Genomic DNA, 15,289 nt, shown 5'->3' on the forward strand with positions numbered 1-15,289 from the left:
GGCACTGTGGGGCAATGTAACTGGCACTGTGGGGCAATGTAACTGGCACTGTGGGCCATTTTCAGTGGCCACACCCCTTCCGGAGTGTGACCACACCCCTTCTGGGGCGTGGCCACACCCATTTTTTCGCCGTGCACACCGAAGGCGCGCGCACGTGCTTCTTTTTGTATGTTTTTTTTTTTGGGGGGGGGGGGGGGGGCATTTTCCATCTTGCCCTGGGCTCCGAAAACCCTAGTTACGCCTCTGACCCTTACCCCGGCCCCCCTAACCGTGCATACACTACTATACCCCATAATACTTATTTCACAACATAGTGCATGTTACATTTCAAAATATGAAACACCGTATAGAGTCATGTCAAGAGGACATATTTGTAGGAGGGCGCAAATTTATAGTTTGCATGTTGGTGCCAAACACCCTAGCAACGGCCCTGGGTATACACTATTGTTGTATATAGGTTTTTTCTTTTTTTAAGCCTATAAAACTCAATGAATGCAAGGATGATTGATACACAGATGCACAGCTCTGCATAGGGTAAAATTTCACTTTAATTTCTATTGTTGTTTTGGAGAGCTCAAGTGTCTGTAAATTACACTCTGCAGCTGCAGTGTTTATCAGCGCGCTGAAGTAACAGAGACTGGTTCAGCATGTCATGTGATGGCAGAGGGAGAAACTGATACCCCTTTCACATCGCACAAATAACCCGGTATCGACACGGCATATTGCCATGTCGACACGGGTCAGTGTGCGATGTGAAAGCACTTTCCAAGAATTAGCAGGTCGTCTGACCCGGTAATTCAACCCGGTATAAAAGAAGGATTATACCCGGGTTGAATACCGGGTCAGGTGCAGTGTGAATGGGAGCCACGTTGATGCGACACGGTTCCCATTCACAGCATAGGGAGAGGCGGCGCAGGAGATGAGCTCATCTCCCAGCGCCGCCTCCACCCCCGCCCCTGCTGCTGCGCCCCCCCCGCTGCTATGGCAACCGACCCGGTATATTGCCGGGTCGGAAAGCCAGCAAAGGAGCGCAAATGCCAGATCCCACCCGGTAAGGACACGTTTCTTTTACCGGGTGGGATCCGGCATTTGTGATCTGAATGCGGTATGAGTGGGAATTATACCCCTTTTCCACTAGCTCTAAAAACACGGGTAAATGCGCGGGGGCGCGCATTTACCCGTGTTTTATCCTAGTGGAAACGGCCCCCCCCTGCAAACCCGGGTAGCCTGCAGGGTTGAACACGTGTTCAACCCGGTAAGCTGTGTAGTGTAAACGGAAGCCGTGTCGATGCGACACGGCTCCCGTTCACAGTGAATGAAAGGTCGGCGCTGGGAGATCATGTGATCTCCCAGCGCCGCCCCTGCCGCATCAGCAGCAGTGTTACCAACCCGGCAATATGCCGGGTTGGTGAGCTATAGTGTAGAAGGGGGCTCTAGCACGGGTCGCAGCCGTGTCAGGCTCCCGGCTGCGACCCGTGCTACAAGTGGAAAAGGGGTATACGTCACAATGAAACAGAGCTGAGAGGGGCTCTCCATTGCCTTACTGATCACTAAATTATGTGCAATGGGACTGTGGTTACCATGGTTGTCAAATCAGTATGGAATAATATTTAACCACAATAATTTTCTTATAGCCTGCCACATTGCTTTACTTAAACAAAGCACACCTAACGTTCTCATGGGATGGCTGCTTCAATCACAATTTTTAGAAATGAATATGTAAGCGTAATGATTAACAATAAAAATTAGGAAAGACATAACCACAGATAAGCAAAACGTATTCACTTGATCCTACAGTGCACTAACAGCATTTCCTATATATATTTATCAAGGGGCCTAGACCATGCACTCTCTAATGGTTAGCCAAACCTCTGTGGTGGCCACACACCCTCTCGGGAGACTGGTCACACCCCTAAGCATGGGCCACTACCACTGCATTACCCAGGTGTGTCCTCCATGCCCCAGTCCGACACTGGATAGGATCATGTAAGTGAGGCTGTGTGCTCCTGTAGTGTCTGTCAGGCAGCACACGGCAGTGATACAATGTAGCGCCTATGAGCTCCATTGTAGCCAATGGTGGGTACTTTGCGGTCAGCGGTTGACCGAAAGTAACCTCACCGCTGACCGCAAAGTTCCCACCATTGGCTACAATGGAACGCATAGGCGCTACATTGTATCACTGCCGTGTGCTGCCTGACAGACACTACAGGAGCACACAGCCAATCAGGAGAGTGCCACGACGTGGCGCTCCCTGATTGGCTGAAGGGACCCTCTTTGACACGAGTCAGGGGGTTTCCTGGCAGTCGGGGAAAGGGGTCCCATGTGTAAACATGTGGCCCCTTTCAGTGCGTGGTCGGGTTTCCGTTTTATTATTTTGCCAAGTACGTGGATTATACAAAGAACAGAAGGTACACTGGATTATGTGAGTATAATTTTTTTCACAGGAACCCCTAGGATTCTACATGGAGAAGAGGACCGAGCCTCGTGGGAACATAGGTAAGTATGTCTGTATGTATGTTGGTGTGCATGTATGTAATAAAGTTGTACTGTCACGGTGTGTGTGTCCTGTTTTTATTGGGGTATTTTTTTAGTAGTAGTACTACAGGTACCAGCGGGCCCGGGTTTCCACCGCATGCTGGTACTTGTGGTTCGCCAAGTACCAGCTTGCGGGGGAGGCTTGCTGGGACTTGTAGTACTGCTACTAAAAACAATATTCAAATTTTGTAAATAAGGCTATCAGTCCCCCATCCGCCGCCCTTGGATGGGGGGACAGCCTCGGGCTTCACCCCTGGCCCTTGGGTGGCTGGAGGGGGGGGACCCCTTGATTGAAGGGGTCCCCACTCCTCCAGGGTACCCCGGCCAGGGGTGACTAGTTGGGTATGTAATGCCAGGGCCGCAGGGACCAGTATAAAAGTGTCCCCCGGCTGTGGCATTATGTACCTGGCTAGTGGAGCCCGGTGCTGGTTTTAAAAATACGGGGGACCCCTACGATTTTTGTCCCCCGTATTTTTGGAACCAGGACCAGGCGCAGAGCCCGGTGCTGGTTGATTAAATATGGGGGAACCTCTATCATTTTCCCCCCCATATTTTTTCAACCAGGACCGGCTCAAAGAGCCCGAGGCTGGTTATGCTTAGGAGGGGGGACCCCACACAATTTTTTTTTCAGATTTTACACTAAACAGACCCTTTCCCATAGATAACCATGCACAGATATCACTGATCCGTGCATGGTTATCCAAACTCGACTGGAAAAAGCAGGTCTATTTTATTGCTGCTTTTTTTAACGAATCGAAAAAAAACAGACCCGCACTTGAGCACTCAGAAACTAACACCCAAATACGAATGAATAGTGAATGCCCGTATTCTATGAAATAACAGCCGCGTTTGACCGATGGTCTATTCATTCGTATTTCTGAACGTTGTCATTCAAACCATTACGAATAGTCCAAACACTGCCGAGATTGGTGCTTAGTGAATTCCCGGATTGGGACACACAAAAAAACCCACAAATTGGCCAAACTCGGATTTTTAGTAAATACTGGCCCAGGTGGTAGTTTTCTTGTTTTACCCTGTATCACACCCTCATCTCGCATGCTCAAGTGAGGGCTGACCGTGACAAATAGTTCCCAGCGGTTAGACAATGGAATCTCTAGGCACACATCCCATGGAGAGATACTTATCAGATCTTCTAATCGTTTATTTACTTTCATTTAGAACTTCTGCTTTTAGACATTGAAAAGGGACATTATTATGTGAATTTTTTTATCTTTTAAAGATAACCCTTTGTACAATTCCAAATGCTTTTAAAAAAACTACAGGATTAGATGAATCAGGGATCTAAAATCTTTGAAAACAAACTACTTAAACTATAGATTTCCTATGGCAACAACCCTGAATGTTCTGGGAAATAGAGGACAAGAGGGAGCTGTAACTTAAGTTAAGGCCCAAGACAGCTCATAGTAATATCCATTGGAGGTAATGGGTTAAATGTTCAGCGGCTCTAAGCCCTCTGCAGCTTCTCTCAGCCGCACATTGATTTTTCGCCTTCAGGGAAATTATTAAGTGTCCGTTTTAACAGTGACTGTATTTCATTGAGGATTTGCAGATCTACTTACTCTTCCTGTGTTATCTATTTATACAGTATGTCTGTTATCTATCTATATGAATGTAGGCCCTCATTCCGAGTTGTTCGCTCGCTAGCAGATTTTAGCAGCATTGCACACGCTAAGCCGCCGCCCTCTGGGAGTGTATCTTAGCTTAGCAGAATTGCGAACGAAAGGTTAGCAGAATAGCGAATAGAAATTTCTTAGCAGTTTCTGAGTAGCTCCAGACTTACTCAGCCATTGCGATCAGTTCAGTCAGTTTCGTTCCTGGTTTGACGTCACAAACACACCCAGCGTTCGCCCAGACACTCCCCAGTTTCTTCAGACACTCCCGCGTTTTTCCCAGAAACGCCAGCGTTTTTTCGCACACTCCCATAAAACGGCCAGTTTCCGCCCAGAAACACCCACTTCCTGTCAATCACACTCTGATCACCAGAACGATGAAAAATCCTCGTTATGCCGTGAGTAAAATACCTAACTTTTGAGTAAAATAACTTAGCGCATGCGCTCTGCGAACCTTGCGCATGCGCAGTAAGCGACTAATCGCAATATAGCGAAACTCGGCAACGAGCGAACAACTCGGAATGTGGGCCGTAACCACTATTATTATCCTTTATATGCAGCATCGTATTACACAACTATACAGTATATACTGCACATGGCCAAAGTATGTGGGGATCCTTATTCGCCCATTCCTGCCCATTGCTAACAGGTGCATACAAACAAGCATACAGCCTTGCAATCTCCACAGTCACACATGAGATGAAGAATGGGTCTTTCTAAAGTGCTCAGTGTCTATCTACATGGCAATGTCACAGGATGCCACCTTTCCACCAAGTCACTTTGTCAAACGTCTGCCCTGCTAAAGCTGCCATGGTGAACTGTAAGTGATGTTACTATGAAATGGAAATATCTAAGAACAGCAGCTCAGACGTAAAGCGGTAGGCTACATAAGCTCACAGATCGGAACTGCAACCATGGTCTGTCCTCAAAGATCACCTTACCAATGAACCTGGGCTTGGTAGAAGCCAGAGAAGGCTTCTTGCACAAATGCATACTGCAACCTGTACAGTTTTCATGGCCTGGCCTGGCCCTCTCAGTTCCAGTGAAGGGAACTCTTAATACTGCAGAATACAACAACATTCTACAGCTTTTTGGAAATAGTTTGAGGAAGGTCCTCTTTTGTTCCAGCATGACAATATTCAGGAAGCAAGGTCCGACAAAAATGGTTTACTGAGTTTGATGTAGAATAGCTTTACTGGCCTACATAGAGCCATGAATTCAACCCCGTCAAAGACCTTTGCCAAGAATTGGAACACCACCTCCAAACCAGATCTTATCTCCCAACATCGCTGCCTGACCTGACTGTACGTTTGGTTGTGACATTTAGGTTCGGCTCCTGTCATGTTTGAAAACTGACAGTTGGGAGCGGATTGGCTGGAGCACCATTTATCATACACAAGTTTGAAATAGCTAAAACACATTGATAAATGGGCCCCTTTATCTCTCTGTACTGTATCTCCAAGGCTTAGTAAATAGACCTCTTAGTTATACAGAATTATCAAGCCCTTTCCCTGGCAGCAGCCAGCCAGTACATGATCCACCAGGAGATGCTGGGATTCAAACGTAGAGCTGAAGTGACAGTTGGGCTCTCTCAGTCTAGCGACCAGTGAGGACCAATGAGGAGCAGCTCTGTCTCAGCCTCTTCCTATTGAGCTTTCCAGACTTCATAGTGCTGATACCAATATCATCATGTAGGCTTTCCAGCTACCCAAACCTATGGCACTGTAACCTGTTCCACAGGCTCACCAGTACGGCCATGGTGTCTCTTCTCAACGACATATTGATGGAGTTGGTAAGTTGTGAAGGTGGGAACCTTAATGCTATAAGTAACTAGTACAGCTCCAATAAATGTATTAAACCAAGGAAAACACAGTAGAAATGGTCACTTTGGTTAAGGATAATGGGAATAATCTATCCAATTAAATGCCAACTAGCAAGAACGATGTATGAAGTTTGTGTTACAAAAGGAATTTTTTTTTAAATAATAATAATAATTATTATTATTATTATTATACTAGTAATATAGGCTGTGCATATACTGGGTCATCCCTGCCTCCTTCCTCTCCTCATCTGATCTGTCCTGTCTCTCTCACTGCGGAGGGAGTTGTAGAGGTGAAGAGTCACCCCCGCTCCCACTGTCCTTGATGGAGATGGGACAGATCACTGTGGATTCTTATATAAATCTTTCTGTGACCTATAAAAAAACCAGTTGGTCAGTTTAGGTGAAAACGCCGTTAGCTACATTCGTTATGGACATAAAATCAGATTATATATCCATGATTTTTATTCCTAAAATTGGATTAGTCTACAGATTAGATCCAGTACGACATTGTGCTAAGCCATGTAATAAGATATTCACATCAAATATTATATATTTACGGTAAATATAGCCCCAGAAGTAGATTTTGCAAGGTGAAGTGACAGGGGTAAATGTATCAAACATTGGAGAGAGATAAAGTATCCACCAATCAGCTCCTAACTGTCATTTTTCAAACACAGTCTGTAACATGGCAGTTAGAAGATGGCCTGGTACTTTATCTCTCTCCAAGGTTTAATACATCTCTCCCTAAAACACTTCAGATTTCAAACTGCCAAAGACTGATCCTTATGATTACAGATACACATGATTGGTCAGTTATGAACATGGATCACTGCGGACTTGTGATGCTATAACTTTATGTTCCTGTTTTCTGGATATTTGCGCCTATACGTAAATTGATGTGAATGGGTTGGCCCGCCAAGAAACCATCTAATGTGGGGAATTAATGTTGCTCTATCTGAAGGAATGAAATAGGTGAATTACAGCATTTGTTAGAGGGAATCCGCATTTTCTTTCTACAGATGAATTAGTCTAATTAAAGCATTAATATCTACAAATGTAACATATGAAACATATGCTCCTTCTCCTCTCACGACACCTCTAGATAAGATAACTCCCATCAGCAGCGTTCTCTCACTTTTGGAGAGAGATATAAAGTACAAATTACAGATAGTGAGTAAAGTACAGTTAGGAGCTAATTGGGTGCTATCAAGCACTTTCTCCACTCCCGCTCCAAGATTTGATATATCTCCCCAATGGTCACAGCTTTATCATTTCCCTTTTTTCCTCGAAATATGTGACTTTGGGCCTAATTCAATAAGGATTGCAAATTGAAAGCTGTTTGCAGCAGCTTTGTGATTGCAATCCTTAGCAATGCAGATGCAGAAGGAGGTGCATAGTGCCTCCTTCCTGCATAGCACCTCCTTCCTGCATTTGCAATGCGATTGCGTCTGAGATGAACATTACGACCATCAGTTGCGATCTTCATCTGTGACGGAGTGGGGGCTCAGTCCTGGATTCAGTTGATCGCCCCCGAATCGGTAAGATAGAGAATTCATTGTCTGTCTTTTCCGTAAGGGATTGCGTTCAAACACTGAATTTGAACTCGCTCCGTGTTCCGGGAACACGTGACAAGGTAATATTTAAGTCCGGGACTTAATATTACGTAGTTTTATGTAAAGCCATAAAACAGGTATCAGGGATACCATATAATCTTTAATGTCTGGGACTTAAAGATACGTCTGAGAAAAGCGCAATTCTCCAAAGACGTTAGTATCTGGGATACTTAAAAAAATAGACCTGGGGTCTATACGTAACGTAGAAAATACCCCGATTTGATCGCCTATATTCTTGTATGCTTGTAGTGTGATAAGTTCTTATGTTTGGTCCAGACGGCTGGTAAGTTTTCGTCTGCCAGATATCTTTACTCAAAACACTTTTCTTGCTTCCTGTTTAAAACGCTGTATTTTTTCTGACATCTTGTACGAAGGTAAGCGTACCCGTCAAAAGATTTCATGTTCTCATTATACAGATAATATTGTGATATTGTCAATGACTAATTAACTGGTGTTAACTAATGCATGCATAGAAAGTTTTTGTAAATTGCATAGAAAGTCTTTTTGTTGTGAAGTTGTATAGAAGGTTTTTTTTTTTTAAACTGCATTTTTGTTGTGATATTGCATAGACAGTTGTTATAAGTTGTTGTAGAAATTGCGTAGAAAGCTGGTGTAGATTGTATTCTTTACTATGGGAGGGGGTCAGAGTAAGACAGTCATTTACCCCCCACCTTTACCAGGAGAAACATGTAAGGAATATGTTGCCCGTAACTCCACCACAGATTATTATTTAGTTAATCCTTGGGTGGATAACTTAGCAGGATGGACAGAGAAAGTTGGCAGCCCCAGTCCATTCCCCCGTGACGGTATTAATTATCCCTTTTATATGGACATGGTCAAAGGTCTTTGTCTGGAAGACAAGGAAGCCTGGCCATGGTACGATCATGACCCACAATGGGACATGACATATATGCGTGCTGGAGGAGAGCAATGGCTCACGATAGCACCTCATTGGTATGACAAGAATATCAAGCAGAAACAGCGTAGAATAAAATCTGTAACTTCCAGACTGCATAAAGCTGAGGAATTTAGAAGCAACAAGTTTCTGAAAAATTCTTCTCCCCCGCCTTACAATCCCCTATACCCCTCCTTAAAAGACACAGATCTGTTAGCTGCAGTTGCTTTGTCACGAATTCCGATGCAAAGGGGAGGGGGAGGAGGGGAAGGGGAAGGAGAAGGAAGCTCAGTTGCTTTGTCACGAATGCCGATGCAAAGGGGAGGGGGAGGAGGGGAAGGGGAAGGAGAAGGAGGCTCAGGAGGAATAGCCCCCCCTGACAGTACCCTCCACATAGACGTAACCACCCCCGCCCCTAGTGCCCCTACTCCTAACAAACAAATCACCTCCCGCCGTAACGCTGACTCAACTGTTATCATTCACCACCCTCTTACCCCCTCCATAACGCGATCCGGCACTGGTTTCCTTGAAAACAGTGCTGATGCCAGCAGTGTCGCCACCCAGCACCTGCCCTTCATGACAGTAGGGGATCAGTTGTTAAAGAAACCCATTGAAATAGAGGATTTAGACAGAATTGTTAAGAACTGTCCCAAACCCACTGTTGCACCTGACGGCTGCATAGCTTACTTGAAAAAGGCTTGCACAGGACGCAGCTATACTCAAGAAGATATGAAGCTGATCATAGATGGGGTTATAGACCATTACAACGGGTGGGATTGGAAAAAGATTCCCACCATAAACACTCCTACCACCCTTAACGATGCCGTTCGCTACCCTCTCAATACTGGGGACGGTGTAACGGAGATGTGGAAGGAAATTGAGACCCATATGAAAGAGATTTTTAAAACCCGAGCTTCTCTTCCTATTGCCGTAGCATGTAAACAAAAGCCCACTGAAACTGTCACTGAGTTTTGGAAGAGGTTTAAAAAGTGTTGGTCTGAAGATGCAGGTCTTACTCTTGTAGATACAGACCATTTACTAATTTCTACCTTTGTAAATAACTTGTTGCCATCTGTTATGGTCCCTGTTAAGCAAGGTGTTTCTTCCTGGACCTCTGATAATATTAAGGAATTTGAAAAGCACTTATATGAAAAGGAAGCTGCAGGATGCTTTGATGTTAAAAAACCCTTGCAGAATGCCCCAACTCATAATTACCAAAATCACAGAAACCGGGGAGATAGACGCCAGCAGCACTTTACTGGCCCACCCCGCAATCCAGCCCGATATCAAAACCCACAAGCCAGGCCACCCCACCCCCCTGACTCTGCCAGCAGGAAACAAACCTCCTGCTTCAACTGTGGAAGGGACGATCACTGGGCAAGGGATTGCCCTTGTCCCCCACAAAACCACCGACAGCCCCAAGCTCCGGCTCCCTCCCGGGATCATCCCCGACAGTCACACAACAACCCCTTTCAGGATCATGTCCGATTCCGAGTTGACTGGCAGGACCCCTCCCACTGACGGGGCCCGGAGGAGGGTATCCCAGCCTTTGCCCAACTCACCAGACACTGGAAGGACCCACCGCTACTAACCTTGATTATAGGAAAGAGAGCAATCCCTTTCCTGGTAGATAGCGGGGCAACTACTAGTGTTTTGTGTGTCGACCTGTACGATGGTCATTTGGAAAAGACTGCTCCTTCAATGGGAATCAATGGGATACCCACAGATGCTTACCTGACAGATGCCCTTAGTGTCAGAACCACGGGAGGCACGTATATGGGTAAACACAATTTCACTGTAATACCTGAATGTCCAATTAATCTTCTGGGAAGGGATCTTCTTAGCAAACTCGAAATCTCCATTCTCCCTTCACCCACTAGCAGTGGCCTGGAGGTCGAGTCCCCACACCTACCGGTGTGGGAGGCAACAGACATTACACCTGATTTTGACAAAGTGAACCCTGCTCTATGGTCGGAGGGTCCCTATGACACTGGCCTCATTCCTTGCACACCATATAGAGCAACCCTGAAACCTGACACACAACCTGTCTATCAAAAGCAATACCCCTTGTCACAAGAGAAGGTTGAAGGTCTTAGACCAATGATACAACAGTTTCTCCAACAAGGCATTCTCAGACACGTAATTTCACCTTACTGCACACCAGTCAACCCAGTTGCTAAGTCAGATGGCAGTGTAAGGTTTGTACAAGACCTTAGGGCAATTAACCAACTCATTGTGCCTATAGCACCCATTGTACCTGACATTAACTCACTCATTTCAGCTATCCCTGCAGATGCTGCATTTTTTTCGGTAATTGATTTAAAAAATGCATTTTTTAGCATTCCAGTGGATGCACAGACACAGTTACTTTTTGCATTTTCTTTTGAGGGCAAGCAACTCACCTGGTGTCGTTTACCCCAGGGCTTCATTGACGCACCTGTTGTGTATAGCATTGTACTCCAGGCCACATTGGGGCCCTGGCACCCTCACCATGGTTCAGTCCTGCTACAGTATGCAGATGATCTGCTGCTCTGTAGTCAAACTGAGGAGGCCTGCCGGGAGGATGGTATATCACTGTTAAACTGGCTCTGTGAATGTGGACACAAGGTGTCCAAAACAAAAATGCAATGGTGTAAGAAGCATGTGGATTACTTAGGTTTTGTGCTCACTCAGGGGGAAAGGAAAGTCAGTCCACAGCGCATTCAGTCTGTATTGGGCCTGGTCACCCCAACTACCCAGAGAGAACTGCTGTCTTTTCTGGGTATGGTAAATTACTGCAGACAGTGGATATCTGATTGTTCCTATTATGATAACATCTTGAGACAAGCCACACTGAAAGACAAACCTAACACTGTACAATGGTCACAGGAAATGTTAACTGCATATGAGAGCTTAAAGTGTATGTTAATGAAAAGTCCGGCACTTGGCCTCCCCAACTATGTACTACCTTTTCATTTGTTTGCAAGGGACAATTGTAAAACCATGGCGGGGGTGCTCACACAGTTTCATGGAGGAAAGTTGCGCCCAGTGGCATTTTTTTCCAAAGTAATGCCTGTCACTGTGCAAGGTATGCCTGCTTGCCTCAGGGCACTTGCAGCCTGTGCAATGGTAACTGAAATGGCCACCACACTCACCCTAGGCCACACAACAATACTTCACACCACTCATGATGTTCTAACCATTTTAAAAGGGTTACACACACAACACATGTCAGCTCAGCGCCTTAGTGGATATGAGGTTCTCCTTTTGAACAACCCCTCCCTCACCATTAAGTATGCCACCAACTCTTCAGGTCCTGCACCCATTCTCAACGCTCTCCTGGGGCTCAAAGGTCCTGAAGACCACCCTCCTGAACCCCATGACTGCTCAGCCTCCATTGAGTCAGAAACATCCCCCAGACTGGACATGTCCCCTGTCCCTGTCCCCGACGCGGATGTCATTTTTGTAGATGGTTCCTGTAGCAGACCCAATGACACCACGTACCAAGCGGGTTATGCTATTGTCACTCTCCCTGACATTATTCTGGAAGCACAGCCCATTCCTTACCAGTCAGCACAGGCTGCAGAGCTCATTGCTCTCACAAGGGCTTGTCACCTTTACCGGAATAAACCAGTCACCATCTACACTGACTCCAAATACGGGTACGGCGTCGTGCATGACCATGGGGTCATTTGGCAACGCCGTGGTTTCCTTGGAGCTGATGGAAAAGGCATATCACATGCCCAACTCATCTCTGACCTTCTGCATGCCATAACCTTACCCTCTGACATTGCAATCCTCCATTGCAGGGCACACACCGGGGGGAAGGATGCAGTCTCCCTTGGAAATGCCCTTGCTGACTCTGCTGCCAAACATGCAGCCTCACAGCCCATCACTCAGGCCCACATGACCATCATGACCCCCCCAGCTCTCGACAACCATTACCTGATCACCCAGTTACAGGCCTCAGCCTCCAATGCCGACCTAGCTGACTGGACTTACCCAGTTTTGCAGAAGAATCCTAAAACAGGATTAATCTGCAAAGAGGGGAAACCTTGTATACCCCAGTCCAGTGCACCCTTGTTTATTGCCCACTACCATGGCATAGGACACCACAGTAAGGCAACAACTACCTTACTCTTACGTAATGATTTCTATGTCACGGATGCCAAGTCATTAGTAGATCAGTATGTCAGTAGATGCATCACTTGCCTGCGAAACAACCCCAACAACCCTGACAAGGCAAAACATCAGCATCTTGAATACCCCACCACACCCTTTACACACCTGCAAATTGACTTCACCCATATCCCAGGTACTGGTAAACAGGAATATGCCCTGGTCATTGTAGACATGTTCTCTCGATGGCCAGAGGTATTCCCCACTAAATCTGAGGATGCAAAGACAGTTGCTAGGATCCTAACTCAGGAAATCATCCCCAGATGGGGGTGCCCATTGCAAATCAATAGTGATAAAGGCTCCGCCTTTACAGCAAAAATTACACAGGCTCTGGTAAAGACCCTGCAGGTGGAATGGAAATTCCACATCCCGTATCACCCGCAGAGTTCAGGGGTCGTAGAACGCATGAATAGGACCCTCAAAGACAAGCTTAGGAAGGCCACAGGGGGTACCTTCCATAAATGGAAGAAGGTCCTTCCTATTATCCTAGCAGAGATCAGAATGACCCCACAAAAGACTCTGGGTTACTCCTCATTTGAAATACTAATGGGTAGGCCTTTTCCTACACCCTGGGCTAAGAAACCACTAGTAATACAGGAAGGAGATCTAGAACTCATCAGAGAAGAGTATGTCAGGTCCCTGATAATAAAACTGAATGAAATTGAACATGAGGTTGTTTGTAAAAACCCTTTGAATCCACAGGAACCTACACACCCCTTTAAAGTCGGAGACAGAGTCGTGGTGAAGGTGCTCCCCAGGAACAAGAGCCCAGGAGACTTTACCTACGGTCCAGAGACAGAGGTCGTAGCAGTAACCAGAACAGCAGTCCTGACAGAGGAAAGCCCCACCTGGATCCATGCATCCCGAGTGAAAAAGATTCCTAGACCAGACCTAGAGAGGGAAGCAAGTGATTCCAGCGAGGTACAAACGGGGGCAGACAGCCCTGACCTCCCACCTAGCGAAGACAGAAGAACAGAGGAGGATGAGGAACCTGTCCCCTACCTCTATCCTGGGGACTATGTTGATAATCCTAATGGTCCTCACTTGCCAAGCTACAGCTGAAGTAGACATTACACAAAAATCCGGCACCTACACATTTTGGTATAACTCCTCCAATACTGAGGTTGCCGCCTATAAAATAGATTTCTGTACCATTGCTCCCTGTCTTAACAAACATTATGCCTGGCAGTGTGATCAGTATGGTACACGTAATACCCCCACTGAAGCCTATATTTGTGTTACTAGTAAATATTGGGGAAATAAATGTGCGTATTGGGGATCAGTGGGATGGAATTCTGGCCATAGTTATGGATACCAGCCCAAAGAGGCTCTCTCAAGAAAAGACAAATATGGTGAGTCCCTGCTTACCCGTCTTACCCTTCATAGACAAAACAGATGTGATAGTAAATTCATATTAAGCATAAAACATCCCCAGTCTACTGATGCAGGCACCTATGTCCTAGGTGAATCCTTTTTTTTAAACCCATCCCTTACACCATTCTTGTTACAGGATATGTTTAACAATGAAAAGTATGCCCAGCTCAAGCCCCCTAAACCACGCCCCAACCTCTTGAAACCTCATATAACCACCTTCAAGGATATGATGGCCGTTAACAATCCCACCTTTAAAGACACCCTAGCTATTGAAACTGGTTTCTCTGACATCAATTTCTGGTTAGAATGGATGAAGTATAGTGCTAGCAAACATAATAAAAGTAACTGTTATGTCTGTGGCAAATCTAGGCCCCACCTAGGTACAGTGCCCCTTAATATACCCCTAGAACAGGAAAATTGTTTTTTCAGCCTTTTTAATGACACCAAAACAAATGACAGTCAGTGCGAAATGTGGAAAAGGGAATATCCCATATTGTCAAAAAATCCCAACCCAGGAAGCACCATAACCATATATCCTGGAAACTATACCTGTTATACATCTAACACTACCACAGGTAGAAATTTAAAAACCTTCCCACCAGGGTATTGTGCAAATAAAAGAACAACTGTTTTAGTTAACCAAACTAGATCACTAGGTGACATTTATTATATATGTGGGGATATGAAGCTTAGAACTAAATTAGACACACCATGGTATGGTGAGTGTGCCCTGGCCAAAGTCATAATGCCACTCCTAATGATCACCGATGACCCCAATCCTCCCTCTAATACTCCTGCTAATCGAAAGAAAAGAGCACTCCCAGGAGGTAGCTTTGACCCCCACGTGTACATTGATGCTATAGGGGTCCCAAGAGGTGTTCCAAATGAGTTCAAAGCTAGAGATGAGGTGGCTGCGGGTTTTGAATCATTGTTCCCTATAGTAACTGTAAATAAAAACGTAGCCTGGATTAATTATATATATTATAATCAACAAAGATTTGTTAATGATACCAAAGATGCTCTTAAAGGTATAGCTGAACAGCTAGAAGCCACTTCCCAAATGACCTTCCAAAATAGAATGGCCCTTGACATGATTCTAGCAGAAAAAGGCGGTACATGTGTTTACATTAGTAAGGTGGAAGGCTGTTGTACATATATTCCTGACAACACTGGTCCCAACGGTAAGGTTACTTTAGCCATAAACAAGTTAGAAACCTTATCCATAGAACTTAAGAAAAATTCAGGTATTGATAACCCATGG

General features: G+C 45.5%; 1 protein-coding gene across 4 annotated transcripts in view; it reads right to left on the reverse strand.

Moving 5' to 3' along the window:
* The window catches only part of KIAA1549L (KIAA1549 like), a 477,170-nt gene that overhangs the window by 75,340 nt on the left and 386,541 nt on the right, over nt 1-15,289 (reverse strand). The gene's annotated exons all lie outside the window — the stretch shown is intronic.

Source organism: Pseudophryne corroboree, chromosome 11, assembly GCF_028390025.1.
Source record: "Pseudophryne corroboree isolate aPseCor3 chromosome 11, aPseCor3.hap2, whole genome shotgun sequence".
Classification (NCBI taxonomy): Eukaryota; Metazoa; Chordata; class Amphibia; order Anura; family Myobatrachidae; genus Pseudophryne; species Pseudophryne corroboree.